At 46.0% G+C, this 19,637-nt stretch overlaps 1 protein-coding gene and 1 pseudogene across 1 annotated transcript in view; both read right to left on the reverse strand.

Moving 5' to 3' along the window:
* LOC124794812 overlaps nt 1–19,637 on the reverse strand; it is a 782,944-nt gene that overhangs the window by 204,011 nt on the left and 559,296 nt on the right. The window lies entirely within an intron of this gene.
* On the reverse strand, nt 6,519–6,636 carry LOC124797027 (annotated as a pseudogene).

Genomic DNA, 19,637 nt, shown 5'->3' on the forward strand with positions numbered 1-19,637 from the left:
AAATTAATGTCTTCTGTAATAATTTATCATTATGACGCGTTTTGTAGGCTTTGTCCAGTGTAGGCTGACAGTTCCGATTGTTAGTTTAGTTTTTAGAGTTTAGTTTTTAGTGATCCATCCCAGGACAATGCTGACGTCGAAAATTACGTCTGTGATCAAAATATTTGATGGCTAATTATGCGAAACTGCCCAGACTACAACGAACTGAAAGGGGCAGTACGAAGATTAGGGTTTAACGTCCCGCCGACGAAGAGTTGATTGAAGCGGAGGACAATCTCTGCTTGGTCAAGGATAGGAATAGAAATCGGTTGTATGCTTCTGAAAGATAGCGTCCAACAACTTTTCCTTAATCGTCCTAAGGAAACCAGGGAAAATGTAACTCTGTATGACTGGAAGTGGTTTTCAATCACGCAAATACTGCTCCATCATGCCACGGACCACGGGGATCACCTTGTTCGTGATTTTACGGTGGGCTGTGTCTTCCCTCGCATATGGTACAGAGCGAAACCCACATACGCTGCCACAAGCCAGGCAGTCTCCAATGTGGCGTCACACAATTATCACCAGTCACTACACAGAGCGCGCACATAACAGAAGCCACATTATGATTCCGCATCGACTTACTGATAGTACAGTTCATCCCTCAATAGTTGGATTTGAAGCCACAAAGGACGCTGATAGCCATAAGTACTTGCGTCATTCGCTAAATAGTTCTCGGTTGAAGATTTTTACGCTGCCCACATATTTAAGTGACGCACATAATCATTCTGCCAGTCCCAGCTGCATTTATGAAAAAGTCTCCAGCAGTTACGAACAAATATCGTCAAGTTGCCACAGTCACCGCCGAGTGTTGCGATGTCTGCCTGTTAACTGAACCTGAATTAAACATGGTCTCCAGCGGCAGTGCAGACTGAATTAGTATTAGATTAGTCAGTCATTGTTCACTTTGTAGGGTTAGACCAACGTTGAGAGTTTCTACTTCAGCGCCACGCCTTCTCATCAAACTTTTTACTCCCTTCGCCGTCCGTAGGACGATACCCCTCGTACGGCGCAGTGTCGCCAGCTGCATAATCAGCAGGCGCGACCATTTGGCAAGGTTGATAGCGACGGCCGCCTCAAGAGGACACAGCAGCCGACGGAGTTACATTGGCACGCCTCGCCTTCCATAGACACCAATTACTCGCCTAATGACATATCGTCACGTGGATAGCCAATGAGCAAGCAGCTTGTCATCGCGGGTCGAGTGTGATAATTTAACCAGTACCTCTGTGCCTCTACAGCCAGTCTATGCTCAGCCCGCAGCGAGTAGACGGTACGACCAGTCCACGGTTGATGTCGACACTAAGTAGCCAGCGAGCTGCTGTCCACAGCAGTCATCGGAGAGCAAGACCACTGTCAGTACAGTGGATCTTCAGGGGAAGTCACCCCAGATACAGCTTGGTACATACGTATTTGTAAGAGGAACCACCAGACTTGTGCTGCATGTCAAACTGAGGACTTAGTTTTTGGAATGTACTACTTCCAGAAAGTGTTATTTGTCTTCAATTATACCAGTCTTCTATGTTCCGTTTGAATGTTCCAATAAATGCAATTACTGTACTTGGATTTATTTGTACAGTCGCCTCTAATGCTACACTGGCGCTGTAGTAGTGGGGAGACGTGCTACAGTTGAGTATTATTGTGTACATTCTTTTAACAAATGACAGTTAACTTCCATTGCCCTGTGGCCAGACAGTTACAGCAAGCGAGCACGCCCCTTCAGTATAGCAACTAGTTTTCTGTGGTACGGGATTCGCTTCCTATTACTTTTACGTAGGGCGCCAAACTAATTTGGTGAATACAACAGGCTGTTTTATAAAGTATGTGTTGCCAACAGTGTTTTAGTACGAAAGGAGGGAGGGGACAGTCAGGGAGGGAGGGGGCGGGAGGAGGGAGGATGGAAGTAACGTCTAGACACACTCGCAATGCATTTTTCTGGCAGTGTTTAAGCATACAGCCTGTTAGATGTACTCCACATGGGCCAGCCCTCAATGAAAAGTATCCTGCGACAAATATAGCTCGTAACTTTAAACAATTCCTTGCCATCTGTGAGACCCCTCAGAAAGCTGGATGACAAATTTGGAAACTAAAGGGATTATGGGAGCTGTAGACGTCCCGCAACGAACCCTACAGCAAGTGAGCATGGCCATGTACTATGGCAACAGAAATTGTTATGTGTACTGAAAATATCTAAATGTGACCTGCTGTCAATTGGGAACCCGTACTGTGTGCATCTAGTGGCTACAGACGAACCAGTGGCAACACGAAAAGAAGAGAATAATGAAAGTCACAAATCAGTACCATGTAAGGTATCTGTAAATAATCAACACGACAGATCTCGTAACAAAATACGTACAATCACGGAATTATACAGGCTGTATAAAACAGAATCATCCGAGTTAAAAAAAAAATTTACTATTATGTCATTCGAGATATGTGGGTGAACAATGTACTACAGGAAAAAGCAAACTGTCGAGTTTTACATGGTTCCCGCTAGGTAGCAGCAGTGTGCGCCGATTTCAGTTCTAGTAAAAATAGTGTCGGGACAACAGAAACCGTTTTGTGCAGTACGGGTCAGTAATAATGGTTCAGCGTGTCTTTCATACTGGGTATGGTTTGGATCCACCTACGTAAAGGCAAATTGCCGGGCCGTCCCCGAGTGTCTGACACAGACGTCGAACGCACCCGCTAGAGTTTCACAAGGAGTCCGCAGAAATCCGTTCGCCGTGCAGCTCGACAGCTCAACATGCCCCCGACGTCCGTCTGGCGGTGTTGCGTCGACATTTACACATGAAACCAAACAAAATTCAGCTACTCAAAATTGGCTCTAAGCACTATGGGACGTAACATCTGAGGTCATCAGTCCCCTAGACTTAGAACTATTTAAACCTAACTAACCTAACGACATCACACACATCCATGCCCGAGGCAGCATTCGAACCTGCGACCGTAGCAGCAGCGCGGTTCTGGACTGAAGCGCCTACAACCGCTCGGTCACAGCGGCCGGCCATTGAGCTACTGCTAGCGCTTCGTGAAGGTTATAAACGACAGCGTGTGGAGTTCTGTAATTTCGTTTTTGGCAATATGGAGGATGACAGTTTTCTTCCACGCTTAGTGTTTAGCTGAGGAGGCACCATTACATTTAAATGGAAAGGTGAACTGTCATAATGTGAGAATACCAGCAACAATGAATGAAGTGAGACATCGCATAACAGCAGCTGTGGAAGCTATATCTCAAGAGTGTGGGAACAATTTGAATACCGCATTGACATACGCAGTATATCTCAAGGGGAGCATTTTAAACATCTATCAAAAGGAACGAAACAACCTTTTTTTATTTTTTATTTTATTTTTTTTTTTAGTTTCCGTTCATTAAAAAACAAAATTCACTGTATATGTTTATTAGTTTCGGGAATATAGATGCGCCACATCGGATGATTCTTTTTGATGCACCCTGTATTTTAGAAAACTATGATGCCTAGAATGAACAGATGAAACATGTTCGGTTGAAAATAAAATAAACCTTCAGTCGTAAAAGGCGGAATTTTTCTTATCTATATGTTTCTTATCTTTCTTTTCTATATCTATCTTTTTATGATACAAATGATAAATGCTTTTAGTAAATTGCTCCGCTGAAGAGGTGGGGGGCGCACATTTGGCGACCCCCCCCCCCCCCACCCTTGGGTGCCTGTTCCGAGGCAACTGCCCTCTGCAAGACGGTGGCGCCTCCCGTCGCCGGCGGACAGCGGCGTCCAGTTTTAACCCGAACAGTAAATCAAGCGGTCTGGCCCGGCAGGGCCTGGCTAGCGCCGACACCTTTGAGGCGGCGCGGCCACACAACGGCGACCACTGTGCGCGCAGACAACCCCCAGACTCAACCACACTCCGGTTTCCGGTTTGGCCACAGCGTTTACTGCGGCGCCGCTCCCACGTGTCTGTTCGCCGGATGCTGTCGCACGGTTCAGCGAACCCACATTCCACTACTCTTCCCGTTACGCAGGTTAACTGGCGTCGATGACTCACAAGAAAGCCACGCAGCACTCCGATTTTTGTAAAAAAAAAAAATTGTTTATGGTACGAGACGTTCCAAACTCGAATATCAGTCTTCCCGAGCATTTCTGTGTGTTACGGCGTAAAGTCAGCGCCAGCACGTCAGTCGGAAACGACACAGACGAGAAGGCTGTGAGAAGAGGCCAGCCTATCGTGCGCTGACAAATTTCCCTCCAGGACGACAACGCAACAGCAGCGACGAAACGACACAAGCGCCGCGCCCGACTGGTGGCGGTCCACTTCTATAGTAGCTTCAACGTTAGCCACTTCGTTAGGAATCTCTATGTAGCACAGACTTGTGTCTAGCTATTCTGATGATGAGTTTGCTTGCGACACATATCTGTGTTTAGTATTGTAATTGTTTTGTTGTAATAAAACTCATTAATAGGAGTTGTTTGACTGTTTGTCTAGCGAACCGAGTCTGCAGGATTCCTAGACACAACACTGTGCAACCCTCAAAAATTCTTGGGAAAATCGACTTTGAAGTTTTCCAAGCGCCTTTCACACCATTAAATAAAGCAGATTTTTCGATTGGCAGGATGGTTCTGTGTTCGAATGCCCATCTGCCACGTAGGTGGCCAGTCTTCGACTCCTGGCTGAAGCAAATCTTTAAACGAAATGACACAAGCGTTTCTGTCATGCGTAAAATACACAAAGATGAGAAAAAAATTAGTACCTCTCGAGACTGATGATCGCTGTTTCAAGTATCGTTCCGATTATTTTTCGTTTTTCTTGCCATTCAGTTTGAATACCTGCGTCATTTAAATATAAAATTCATCAAATTATGCTGATTAACACGCATCTAATTGCCTTTTGTATGAAAAACGAACCTCTTCTTATTTCTAATTACATATCGCACACAAATGTTAATAAGCTTTATAAATTAAAATAAAACAATACAAATTGAGTTACTTTTGACCTTCATTTATTTTACACTTGACGGAAATGGTCGTACAGTATTCTACCACAAAGCCATACGGCCAGTCGAAATATCGAGCTTACTTTCTGATCTTAAAGACGCTCGAAAACTTCAAAATAGATTTTCTCGAATTTTTGAGAGTTTCATCGGACTGCTTTGGAATACTGATATTTGAGTTCTGAACTTTACGTACCATAAATACAAAAAAAAATACAAAAATCCTCGTCAGCCGTGAAAAATGGTTCAAATGGCTCTGAGCACTATGGGACTTAACTTCTGAGGTCATCAGTCTCCTAGAACTTAGAACTACTTAAAGCTAACTAACCTAAGGACACCGCACACATCCATGCCTCTAGGCAGGATTCGAAACTGCGACCGTAGCGGTCGCCCGGTTCCAGACTGTAGCGCATAGAACCGCTCGGCCACCCAGGCCGGCAGCCGTGAAAGGACAACGCTACAAATTTTCCTCACACAGTACGCCACATTTTAAAGTGCTCGTATAGCGTAACAGCGAGAGCGATCAACATTTCTGGACTGGTTTCCGAAAGGAGTGGGATTCAATCAATAGACTATCCATACGTAGATTTACCGTCGCTAGCTGAGTATATAATGTGCGTATTGCGATTGGGTACAACCTTCACCTGTATGTAAAATGGCGAGGTATTCTGCTAAAAGAGAACTATTTTATCCCTATGCTTTGGTAGTAAGTCTCGCGTATTAGCATGCTCGATGTCAACCACTGTTAATATGCATATGACATATTTTCCTTCTACATGAATACTACATCGACGAGTCACAATTGACATCAGTCAACTCTCACGAATACCTGGGTGTACCACTTCGAACGGAATGGCCAAAGAAGCTCAGTCGCGTGTAAGGCAGGTAGCAGATTTCGGTTTATTGGTAGAATATCAGTGAAATAGCAATCAGTCTACAAAGAAGATAGCTTGCCAATGACTCGTGCGACCCATCCTAGAATATTGCTCAAGCGTGTGGTATTAACAGGGGATACTGAACTATACAGAGAAGGGCAGCGCGAATGCTAACAAGTTTGTTTTGACCTATGGAAGAGTGTCACGAACATACTGAAGAAAATGAATTGGCACAGACTGTCAGATAGACGGAAAATATGGAGAGTCTTCTTAAGTTTCAAGAACCAGCTTTAAATGACGCATCCAGGAATATACTTCAACCCCCTACATATCGGTGCCGTGCATCTTGGGGACAAGATTAGATTCCTTACAGGCGCAAAGAGGCCTTGTTCCCGTGCTCCATACCTGAATAGAACAGGAAGAAGTCATAATAACTGGTACTCCGTCTTCAGGCCACGAGTGGCCTACCGGGACCATCCGACCGCCGTGTCATCCTCAGTGGAGGATGCTGATAGGAGGGGCGTGGAGTCAGCACACCGCTCTCCTGGTCGTTATGATGGTATTCTTGACCGAAGCCGCTACTATTCGGTCGAGTAGCTCCTCAATTGGCATCACGAGGCTGAGTGCATCCCGAAAAATGGCAACAGCGCATGGCGGCCTGGATGGTCACCCATCCAAGTGCCGACCACGCCCGACAGCGCTTAACTTCGGTGATCTCACGGGAACCGGTGTAGCCACTGCGGCAAGGTCGTTGCCCATAATAACTGGTACACTAGAAATTACGCTCGGCCATGCACATCACTGTTCTGCACAGTATGGATGTAAATGTGAAAAGTTGTAACGCATTTCTACATTTCAATTACTTTTTTGTTGATTAAAATTGACTATACAGTAATAGCTACTTGGTTAACAATCGTTGTGTGAATAAATGTCCAACTACAAATCCAGAGATCAAATCTCCGCCGATGGTATAATGCAGGCTTTCAATGCCGGTACTAGATCCTTCGTCCAAGGCATGTCTCTGTTCCTAAAGTCTCCTACTGCTGGAGACGTCGCCAGAGGCTGTACAGACACTGACAGTGGTTTCAAAATTAAACGAGCGCGGAACCCTAACTGTTTACGCACGTCCACTCACTCTACGGTCGTGTCGTTTACGTTGTCAGACCGCTCCCTGCGGTCGTGGAGTCGCGAAAACGTCTCTCATGGAGCTGATAATGGGGGAGAGTTTGCGCTGTTCGCTTTATTTAGCACTAAGGCCCACAAGTTGCCTAATTTCAATCCTCTTCCTTTTACGTTAGAGTTGTTTCGATGCATTTATATTTCCGTGGTCTTTCTGTACATCCCAGCACTGCAATCACTGGATTTTGATAAAACAATCACAACAGTAAGGGCTAAGAAGACACAGTATTGACACATACATTGCACCAACAAGAAAGGTGCGTGAATATTTGAACACTGCAGAGGACCTGTTCCCGTCGATTGCCACAGCAGCGGTATACAAAATCCCAAACACGTGCGGTGAAGTGTACAAAAAGAAACATGGCCAGGTTAAGGACTTCAGTGGTTATCTTTTTATTCAGATACTAATTTCCCATCTGGCCTCGCACGTGGTTGAGCGTTCGCGATGTTATGTCCGGCAAGGCAACTAGTGTCACGTCACAAGTTCGTTTGGGGCTCGTATTTCCCATGGGCCCCGGGCAGTGGTCTGATGACGTCACGACCAGTCCACTGTATAGATACAAATAAACAGTTGGGCTTGCTAAGCTTGTTTAAGTTTGAAACTGCTACGTGAGTCTGTATAGTCTCTGATGAAGTTTCCAGCGTTAGAAGACGAAACGTCATACGGAAACGTGCCACGGAGCACGGTATAATGACCATATAACAAAAATTTCAAAGGATGCCACTCTCAGTCGGTCCTACCTTGTCACATATTTCACTTCTGGCAAAAATGTCATGTATTCGGAGTCTACCTATGACTGGCTGGGTAAGTCTGTTCAAAGATCGGCGGAAAGCGACAGAGCACCACCCACAGTGGGACCTTGAGTAGTAAAGAATTGCAGTCTTCAAACCCCGTCACTGATTAAAGATAGCTTAATCTAAAGAATCCTTACCGTTTAGAATTTTGGCTTCGTAACATGTACAATGTGACAAGACATAAGAAAATAATAAACTACATCATGGCGCAGCCACAGCGGAATCGTGGTTTTATCATTTTAACAGTTTTAATATTTCGGCGCACTAAGAAAAATGACGTCAACGTAGTACGAAAACATTCGTATACCAATGCGAAGTCACGTCCACGTAGATAGCACAGATTCATACGCGCATTAAAACACACACACACACACACACACACACACACACACACACACACACACAAACGTTCTTCAGCGAACAGAGGCAATTACGCGGCGAATAATGGCGCAAGTAGCGTACTGTCAATAGCGGCATGTAGTCTTTCGCATATGTTTTCCCAAAGAACCCGTGGCAGCAGAGTCGTATACCAGCCAGCACGCACCTCTCCAGGAATGGGTAACAACAACTATGATCTACGTCTTTCCTCTAGTGCGTGCATACAAAGGACGTTTAGTATTCGTACATGGGACTTCTCTCTCTGCAGAAGCCAGACTATGTGCAAGGAATAATATGTTGGGTCAATACGGCCTTGGAATTCGACATTTCTCTGTAAACTGTCCTGGGTGTAGGTTAAAAATAGTTCAAATGGCTCTAAGCACTATGGAATTTAACATCTGAGGTCATTAGTCCCCTAGATTCAGAACTACTTAAACCTAACTAACCTAAGGACATCGCACACACCCATGCCCGAGGCAGGATTCGAACCTGTGACTGTAGCAGCCGCGTGGTTCCGGACGGAAGCGCCAAGAACCGCTCAGCCACAGCGGCCGGCTCTGGATGTAGGGTATGAGGGAAATGCTCAATCCTCATTCTGCCAGTGTATATTACAAAATACTGAAACACGACAAACAAAAGGGGATCCATAAGTACTCATGACTCCCAACCTGTCCCTTCCTAGACCAAAACTGTGGCTTCAAAAAATGGCTCTGAGCACTATGGGACTTAACATCTTAGGTCATAAGTCCCCTAGAACTTAGAACTACTTAAACCTAACTAAGCTAAGGACATCACATACACCCATGCCCGGGGCAGGATTCGAACCTGCGACCGTAGCAGTCCCGCGGTTCCGGACTGCAGCGCCAGAACCACACGGCCACCACGGCCGGCAAAACTGTGGCTTCTTTTCCCTGTATTCTGGAGAAGAGGGTTGACCGTTAATCATCATTTCCCAGCGCTGCATACAGGGCCAATCGAATTTTTGGAACTACTTGGGGTATTGTATACTTTGCTCGTCACAGTTCCTTAACCTGTCGTGCGTTATTCTGATCGCAACAGTACAAATACCACATACAGGAAAGTTCATGCTGCCGTGTTCCAGTTTCTAATTGTCCTGAAAATATGATTAATTTCGCCAATTCTCCCCGAAGGACAACACGGCACAGTGGCGTCCCAGTCAAAGATAGGTACTTCGTTTAGGCAAGCTGTAACAACAGATAAATTAATGAGTTTAGAATTCTACACAGGTGCGGAACCAGGAGTCGGTTCTGGGTGGATCGTGGACAGTTATTGTTGTGTACATAGTTCCGCGTAATCAGCGCGTACACAACTCTCCCACTAGAGCGCGCCCCGCGAAGCACAACAGCGCAGGCGCAACGCTCGTCCGTCTCCGCACTACGCGATGGTGCTGCCACAGAGACGGACCAAGTTCTGCTTCTGCCGATCCGCGTATAAATATGTAACGCAGCCAATGAGATTGCTGCTAACGTAGAACCTTTTCTCCTCGCGGATCACACTTGCGCAGTGATACCTGAACGATCGAGGTATTATAACGAGTCCACAGACCTCCGATTAGTCAGTCTGCATTTGTCTGCATTAGTCTGTACCAGTCTACAGTCAAGTTTCACTCTGCGCCTAATAAGATTATCATATTCCTGTATATAGCCATGAAGATAAATGTATAGACACTTTTGTCAAGTATCGAATAAGATTAACGTACCAATACCAAAGGAACTTCATATTGTCAATTGTAAATAGCATCCAGAATCAAGTAAGTAAGGTTTATGATTATTATTATTTTAATAAATGTGTGTGAAAATTAATCAAGGTCTGTTTAATGTTGGTCACCGTCAATCTGCTACTCTAAGCGTGCAAGCGGCATTTCTATCGTCTGACCTAACGGCAGAAGATAAACACGCCACGATAAGACCACGAGACATATTGCTGACATTCGCCTACTTCGTTAGAGCGACAAGTCAAATAATCTGATGGTGTGTGTACCGAAGGTCTTACAGTACGCACACCACAGTTTGTTACTGTCTCCTCCCTTCCTCCTCCTTCGTCGTTTCCCGTTTCTTGTACGATGTCGGCATTGTTGTACATGTTGGGGCACATTTAGTGCCGGTTGGTGGGCGGATGCCCTTCCTGTCGATACACTCCCGGGACGGAATGTCCCCCTTCTATCTGCGTCTAGAGTGAAACTATGTTCATGCGTGAGAACGTTTCCAAATGTTTGCGCAGCGTGTATCTACGGCGGCACGTGGCTACCAGCACGGTATTCACTTAGGTGGATGTGGATGTCCGCCTAAAAACTACATCCAGGTTGGCCAGCTCGACAGCACTCGTAGTCAATGCGCGAAGCGAGTTCGATCCCGGGCAGGATCGCCTCCCCACATACCGGAAGGGCTCGGCTATCGGGCATGTTCAACATCCTCCCATCCATTACCACAAAACTGCTTTTAATGTGCCACAAATGGATACCAAATAATAATTATTATCCCAAATTTGGGATGTATATACAATTGATATAAGAACTGACTTCCTAAACTTAAACTACACCATAATTTACATGGTATAACAATGTAGTGTGTACACACAACTGTCAATATTACACTTAGCACATAGCTTATCATTATCTACAATTCTTTCCATTATCGACAGACTTAGTTTCAATACTAGGTATTCTCCACGTCAGCTGAGAAATTTCGAAATTAATTGTTGTAAAAATACGAAGGCTTCTTACAATTTTTTTCGGGTGGAGGTGTGTCATGGACCCCACTGCTACACTTGGATCCGCATCATTTACAAATAATGATTTACTGCAGTTGGAGTCACGAACGATGGCTGTCGCGTTTACGCTTGTTGTGCGCACCTACGTCTTGTATTCTCCGACAGCCAATGAGCGTTCGGTATGTTCTGAGCGGTTTGCTGTGAACGCCATAGCTAATGCGAGCATTACACGTGGTCGCAGCGAGTTATTTAGTGAATTTCGATTTCATTTGTTGCGAGTTGTTGTCGCTGATTGTGGTGGTTCAAATGACTCTGAGCACTATGGGACTTGACATCGGAGGTCATCAGTCCCCTAGGACTTAGAATTACTTAAACCGAACTAAGCTAAGGACATTACACGCATCCATGCCCGAGGCAGGATTCGAACCTGCGACCGTAGCGGTCGCGCGGTTCCTGACTCAAGCGCCTAGAACCGCTCGGCCACCACGACCGGCGATTGTGGTGGTTAAGTGATACATTTTGTTTAAGCAAGCGGGATACGTAGTTTGCACGAAACATGCTTTCTTCAAGTGGAAAGCACGCGCATTCGCGTACCGCAACTGCCGCTTGGAATCGTCAACAATGCAATCTCCGTCCGTGCCCCGACATGCGCGAAGCGCCATCGTTCGTGGATCGGACTAGAGTAGTAGACACACCATTTTTGTATAATATGTTTCTTGTGAAACGTAGGCGGCTTTTTGCAAAACATCTTTATATTTTCGCCAAAATGTTTCGGTACTTGTTTTACCATCAATGGATAAGAGATAGGGAGACTCAAGTATGTGCAGCATTGGAATAGGAAATGTTTACTTCCTTTTATTCGCGAAGTGCGACTGATAAATGTGTGTACTTTGTTCTAGCTGCTCTTCGTGTTGTTGACATCAATTAAAAATAGCGTCATCTACATCTCTCTAATCAAAAAAGGCCGCAGTGGTTGACGGTCGCACCATTTGACGATGTCCGATGTCGTCAGCCCCTTAGTTAGTTAGTTTCGTGTGACGAGGGCCTCCCGTCGGGTAGACCGCTCGCCTGGTGCAAGTCTTTCGATTTGACGCCACTTCGGAGACTTGCGTGTCGATGGGGATGAAATGATCATGATTAGGACAACACAACACCCAGTCCCTGAGCGGAGAAAATCTCCGACCCAGCCGGGAATCGAACCCGGGCCCTTAGGATTGACAGTCTGTCGCGCTGACCACTCAGCTACCTGGGGCGGACTCGTCAGCCCCTGCGACGTAGAGTAGGCACAATGCCTAACCTAAGAGGAACACAGTCACCGTCTTGCGAATAAGTGTCATATTCATTTTTTTCCAACCTCGCGTCACACAAATTGTGTCGCGAACAGTTTTGATTTCTTCGCTCATCACGTGATGGAAACACTGTCTTGGGAACAGTACAACTGTAGCTTTTCTTTAAGACTACACCAAAAGTATGGAATAGCGCTATTCAAAACCAGCCCCGAGGCAACTGTGGTGCTACTGTTGAGCAACAGATCGACCAGATGAACCAGAGAGCTAAGGATCTCCTCAACGGCCTCTCAGCGAACGTTACTCCGCAGCAGGTGCCTGGTTAATGCTGACTGCTGTTCATCGGCAACGAGGTCTGGAATTTGTACGCCAATACCGCAATTGGGCGTGCACCGAGTGGTGACAGGTGGCCTTTTAACGTTAATCACGTCTTAGGCTCCATCGAGCAGATGTCTCTTGGCGTGAATGGGCGTGAAACAATCATTGGAAGGGCCCCTGTCGGAGGAGGGAGCGTTATGGTCTGGGGAATGTTTTCGTGGCATTCCCTGGGTGATCACGTCATTCTGAAAGGCACAATGGATCGGCACAGGTATGCATCTGTTCTTGGGGACCATATCCATCACTAAACGCATTTTATTTTTCCTAGGCGTAATGGCATCTAGCAGCAGGGCAATGCAACGTGTCACACAGCTCGCGGGGTGCATGCGCGGGTCGAAGAGCAGCTGGATGTGTTTACCATATTCCCCTGGCCACCAAATTCCTCGGATTTAAACCCAGTCGAGAAGCTGTGGGACTACATCGATCGGGCTATTCCCGCCATGGATCCTCAACCGAGAAACGTATTGCAAGTGGACACGGTACTGGAGCCGTCATGGCTCCACATCCCTGGCGGTACCGTCCGGAACCTCACTGACTCTGTAGTCGCAGTTCGTAGTAATAGACAGCAAATCATCGAGTAAAACTGAAGTGATATCAGGTGTTCCCCAGGGAAGCGTCCTGGGACCTCTGCTGTTCCTGATCTATATAATGACCTGGGTGACAATCTGAGCAGTTCTCTTAGGTTGTTCGCAGATGATGCAGGTGGTAGCTGACGCTAAATAACGAAAAGTGTGAGGTGATCCACATGAGTTCCAAAAGAAATCCGTTGGAATTTGATTACTCGATAAATAGTACAATTCTCAAGGCTGTCAATTCAACTAAGTACCTGGGCGTTAAAATTACGAACAACTTCAGTTGGAAAGACCACATAGATAATATTGTGGGGAAGGCGAGACAAATGTTGCGTTTCATTGGCAGGACACTTAGAAGATGCAACAAGTCCACTAAAGAGACAGCTTACACTACACTCGTTCGTCCTCTGTTAGAATATTGCTGCGCGGTGTGGGATCCTTACCAGGTGGGATTGACGGAGGACATCGAAAGGGTGCAAAAAAGGGCAGCCCGGTTTGTATTATCACGTAATAGGGGAGAGAGTGTGGCAGATATGATACGCGAGTTGGGATGGAAGTCATTAAAGCAAAGACGTTTTTCGTCGCGGCGAGATCTATTTACGAAATTTCAGTCACCAACTTTCTCTTCCGAATGCGAAAATATTTTGTTGAGTCCAACCTACTTAGGTAGGAATGATAATCAAAATAAAATAAGAGAAATCAGAGCTCGAACAGAAAGGTTTAGGTGTTCGTTTTTCCCGCGCGCTGTCCGGGAGTGGAATGGTAGGGAGATAGTATGATTGTGGTTGGACGAGCCCTCTGCCAAGCACTTAAATGTGAATTGCAGAGTAATCATGTGGATGTAGATGTTTGCAAAGCGGTCACATTAATGTGACTGGGCCGTGTATGTTAACGTATTCCAGGACAGGAGCGCTGTCTACCTAGCGTGAAAGGGATATGAACACACATTTCGCGCACGGCAACTTGCCGACGCACAGGCTTGAGTTTCGACAGGAAGGGAGGCGCTCATATTCATTACGACGCCAACGGATTAAACAAAACAAAACAAAAAAATGTAGCGAACGGAACGAGCGCCGCATTATGGAGTCGCCGCGCGCATCGACGCTTTTAATACGCGGTCCGCTTTTAACTAGATCCAGCGGCGCGTTAAGTCGCGCCGGTCCGTATCGGGAAAAGTTCGCCGCCGACTGCGAACAATGCGGCAGAAGGCTTTTGAACGCGCGGCGTTATCACTGCGACACAAGCGTTACACCAACACTCTCCATCCCGCCTCGTCACTACAGCGGCCCGTTTCCACAGTCCGGATACAGGTGACGCGTCCTGTGTTCTAACTCGGCTGAAGAGTCTATATCGCAGCGCAGCGAGCGCACCGACATTTGTTGACACATGAACGGCATGACCACTGCGGGCAGAAGAACTGCAAAAATACGTTTAACACCTCCCTCCTCCCACACCCCCCCCCCCACCACACACACACACACACACACACACACACACACAGACAGACAGACAGACAGAGAGAGAACAAATTCTGACAAGGTAATCTCCCCATCGCAACCCCCTCAGATTTAGTGGTAACATGGCCCAGTGGACAACCCTTCAAAAACTGAACACGGATGAAGCATGAAAACAGGAAGGAGGGGTACTAAACTGAGAAAAAAAAAGACAAAACAGATACAGTGAAAGGTTCAAGGACAGGAAGTGCGATATAGAGCAGCCTGTAACACCAACGGCGTCGTAGTTAAGTGGTGACGGTGTGGGACTGCCAAACGGGTGAGTCGTGTTCAAATCTGCTCGTGTCACTTTCGTGTCCGTTTGCGACGGCGAGGTGTAAGGAAGGGACCTACAATGACAGTTAATTCTCCGCAACTACTCTATTAGCACCCGAAGGAAGTAGCTTACGAATGGGAACCGCAAACGTTTGATGACAAGGTGACAAGTCTACGGAATGCTCCACCGAAAAACACGTCAGGTGTGTCATACACGGCATTAGTGACTGTACATGCGTCCACCTGGTGAGTGAGACATGCCTACTTGTCCGCTTTACATACTCATATCAACGTGAATATTATCACTCCCTAGGAAAAGATGAAAACATAATAGTTTCTCACAGAAACTACAACAAATGGACGCAAAAGTTTCACAATCACACAGTTTCTCTGTGCTCAGCCAAAACATGTGTTTTTAACGTTTTTTAAATTGCGTTCCGTATTGAAAGTTTTGACTCTTGAATTCTTTTGTTGTAACATAGTTTACACCCGTTTCTTTGTTGTTTTCATTTCTGTGAGACGTCTGTGTGGTATCTCGCCTGTTCTCACTATTCATCACGTTTAGTTGCGACGTTAAAGTATTCTTACGACAATGACTTATATTCTTTAACCAATGCATAGTATGACAATTGCGAAGACTACAGAAGGAGAACAGATTTCAGTGACCGGGTGGACAGTTCATTAAGTTATGAAAAAATAAATAAAAATAAATGGCACGCAGAGTTTAAAACACGGCTAGTCTGCTTTACAGTCGAACACCGTGACCACTTCACCACGACGTCGCGGATGTTCAAGGCTCTTCAATATCGCACTTGTTACGCTTGGACCGTCCACTGTTTCTAGTTTGCCTTTTTTCACAGTTCAGTACACCTTCCCGTTGTCATGCTTTATCTGTGTGCACTTTTTAACGGGCTATCCATTGAGCCATCCTATCATTAACTATTAAATCTGAGGGGGGTGCGATGGGGACGTCCCCTTGGGAGTACGCATCACGAAGCGCTAACAGCAGTACAAAACTTACCAGAAATAATCGTAATTTGACACCACGTGCGTGTCACGCATTGCAAACGGTTCAAGTAATAGAATATGGTTTTCTGTTACTAATGTTGTGCAACGAGATGACTATGTTGCAATACACTTGATCTCATGATATTTGTATCTACTGAGATATTTCGGTATTCGAGAGTTCCTGAAAGTTAAAGAACAATAATTTAATTTTATTCTCATACAGCGATAATCATTGGCAGCATAATGAAATTTACACTCTGCAGCGAAGTGTGCGCTGATATGAAACTTTCTGGCAGATTAAAGCTGTGTGCCAGACCGAGACTCGAACTCGGGACCTTTGCCTTTTGCGGGCAAGAGTCGTGAGTCGTTCTTGGGTAGCTCGGATGGTACAGCACTTGCCCGCGAAATGCAAAGGTCCCGAGTTCGAGTCTCGGTCCGGCACACAGTTTGAATCTGCCAGGAATTTTCAAACATTCGTCGTGTTTGCAGTATTGGTTTCCGTCACTGTATTACTAAGAGGGTTATATGCACAAACTGCATCGGTTCATGGTATGTTAGTCGTTTTCACCTACCGCCGTTTGCACTTCGCAGTTGAGAGCTGTCAAAAGCGCTGCCAGGTGTCAGGGTTATTCTGAAGTTGACTCGCCTGTAGGAGTGTACTGGTAGTAAAGAATGAAGCTGTAAAAACTTTATGCACAATGCGGCAGTTTTTCACACATCTCAGTGTTTATGACTCATATCTCCTGAAGTGTGTGTTTTACCATTGCAGATTTTTGTAGTTGCATTCAGAGGCAAATGTCTGCGAAATTTATTGCGGATAGAGTTGGTAGCAAAGAAGTAATAAATTGAAACGTCATGCATGATGTGGCAGTTTCTTGCACATCTTATTGTTTATGACGTCTTAACTCCTGAACTATAATAGGTAGATGGCTCTTACCCTGACAGCGATTGCTGCCAGACAGTGAGGGATATGCGTACCACGTTTGGCTGAAATAAATAGGGCGATTCAGCTGCCCCTACCGATGTCCTTCTACGCAACCCGCAATGTTGCATCTGGCCTTCGAAAACCACGCACAAGAGGGAGTTGTTTGGGGGAGAGACCAAACAGCAAGTTCATCGGTCTCATCGGATTAGGGAAGGATGGGGAAAAAAGTAGGGCGTGTCCTTTCAAAGGAACCATCCCGGCATTTGCCAGAAGTGATTTAGAGAAATCACGGAAAACCTAAGTCAGTATGGCCGGACACGGGTTTGAACCGTCTTTCTCCCGAATGTGGGTCCAGTGTGCTAACCACTGCACCACCTCGCTCGATAGGTGTTCTGATGTGTGTGTGTGTGTGTGTGTGTGTGTGTGTGTGTGTGTGTGTGTGTGTGGAAAGTGACCTACAGACAAGTGCAGAAATTACTACAAAACGGCGCACTAGCTCGACGATCCCTTTTGCCAGATGGCATAAATGTAACAGGTCACCATCACAATATCGCCGAGTAATATTTACGCATGAACGGGTCTTTTTTGCAAAAAATTTACTAGATATTTTATTCATTTCATTCACAATTGCTGCACCGAGGAATATATGCCTCAAGCAGCTCTGTTATGTTCTTGAGACTGCCCGCTTTTGATCATGCATGGTTTAATCGTAGAAGTACGAGAGTGAGTCAAATGAAAACCTTAAATTTGTAATAACAAATCGAAAGTTGGCGCCGCTATACTGTAAGTTGGTAAGCGTGCTACAAACAGCGTGTAGAATGGCCTGTAGGTGGCAGCATAGTGCAGATGAACAGATACCGTCGCAGTATCAGTATAAAGATGGCCGCCCCACTTGCGACTTGCACCAGGGAAGAACAGCGTTCTGTTATTCGGTTTTTGCGTAGTGAAACTGTGAAACCTACTGAAATTCATCGACGAATGAAGGTTCAGTACGGTGATGCATGTTTCTCACAGCAGCAAGTCTACGAATGGAGTAGAAAGTTCGCAATGGTGTGACTTCAGTGGAAGATGCTCCTCGTCCAGGTCAGGCACAACGACTTGTGACTCCACAGAACATTGCAGCAGTTGAAGCCACAGTGAGGGAAGATCACCGATTAACACTGAATGACATTGCAGCATCTTTACGGATTAGTCATGGGTCAGCACACCACATTGTGCATGATGTGCTCCAGTTTCACAAAGTGTCTGCAAGATGGGTGCCACGGCAGCTGGCTCCTGAAATGAGAGAACGACGTGCTGATGCTTGTGAAGAACTTCTTCGGCGCTTCCTTGCAAGAATCGTTACTGGTCGGAAACCTGGGTTCACTTCCAGCAACCGGAAACAAAGAGAGCTAGCAAGGAATGGCGCCATTCCTCCATCACCAAAACCAATGAAGTTTCGAACAGAACCATCAGCAGGGAAGGTTATGCTGACTCTCTTTTGGGGCGAAAAAAGCGTCATTTTGGAGCATAACATGCCTAGAGGGACCACTGTCACCTGTGCATCATACACAGATCTCCTAAAAAATCATCTGCGGCCTGCAAGCAAATCAAAGCAACGTGGATTGCTGTCAGCAGGTGTCCTTTTGCAACAGGACAATGCAAGGCACCACACTGCCTGCACAACAGTTGCAACAATCACAGACCCGCATTTTGAGTGTCTTTCTCATCCACCATATTCACCAGACCTTGCCCCCAAGTGATTTCGATATGTTTGGACCACTCAAAGACGCAATGGGAGGAAAGAAGCTCCGTTCTGATGAAGATGTACGCCACGCGGTGCATGAGTGGTTGCGCGGACTACCAAAAGAATTTTTTTCTAAAGGAATTTATGCACTTTGTAAGCGCTGGAGGACTTGCATTGAGCGCGGGGGAGATTATGTTGAAAAGTGATACAGCTTTGTACCATTTCTGCACAATAAATAATATTTTTAAAAAATATTAAGATTTTCATTTGACTCACCCTCGTACTTCCGACGTGAACGTGTTTACTGTAAGTTATTTGTTTTATGAAACTTCTTTTCCCGTGTTTCTTTATACAGATGCTTCTGACACATACGAAGTGGAAATGGGAAGATGTCGAGAGTCGGTTTAGTAAAAAGTGGAACACCGAGATCCCCGCGCGCCGATTCTAAGAAGGGAAATGAAAAAGCGCGAGCCGGCAGGGGGAGCTGGTGCCTGTGCCAGCCCCCGAAGAGGCGGCATTTAGCGCGCCGGATATCTCACCTCCCCACACCACACGATGGCAGGCGGCCGAGGTGGCGTCCGCGGCGAGATTTACTGCCGCCTCCCGCTTTCCGGAGAAAATAAGCTGCGCTCGTCTCCTAATGGCAGCTTACGCGGCCCGGCTGCGGTTCCCGAGTCAGCCAAGCGAGCAGCCAGCTGGGTAGGTTGCGGTCAACAAATTAAAACGAAATCTTTGTCCCTCGTGCCACGATAAATACGGCGAAAGTAGGCAGAATTTCAAACGCAAAGTATCAACGGGCAGAAAGCTTCTTAGTTATTGCAATAAAGCTTGGTTACGGATGGAAGTCAGATTGGTTCATAGGCGGGCGGGGAACAGAGAAAGAATTGCTGCAGTTAGGTGAGAGGTTGTAAAAGTGGGGAATGTTTATTTAATTCCACCTGGTGCTGATGGTTCACGGGTTCGTATGTCTCGTACTGATCGGCTGCTATTGTATAAATTACGACAAAAGGG

Source organism: Schistocerca piceifrons, chromosome 4, assembly GCF_021461385.2.
Source record: "Schistocerca piceifrons isolate TAMUIC-IGC-003096 chromosome 4, iqSchPice1.1, whole genome shotgun sequence".
Classification (NCBI taxonomy): domain Eukaryota; kingdom Metazoa; phylum Arthropoda; class Insecta; order Orthoptera; family Acrididae; genus Schistocerca; species Schistocerca piceifrons.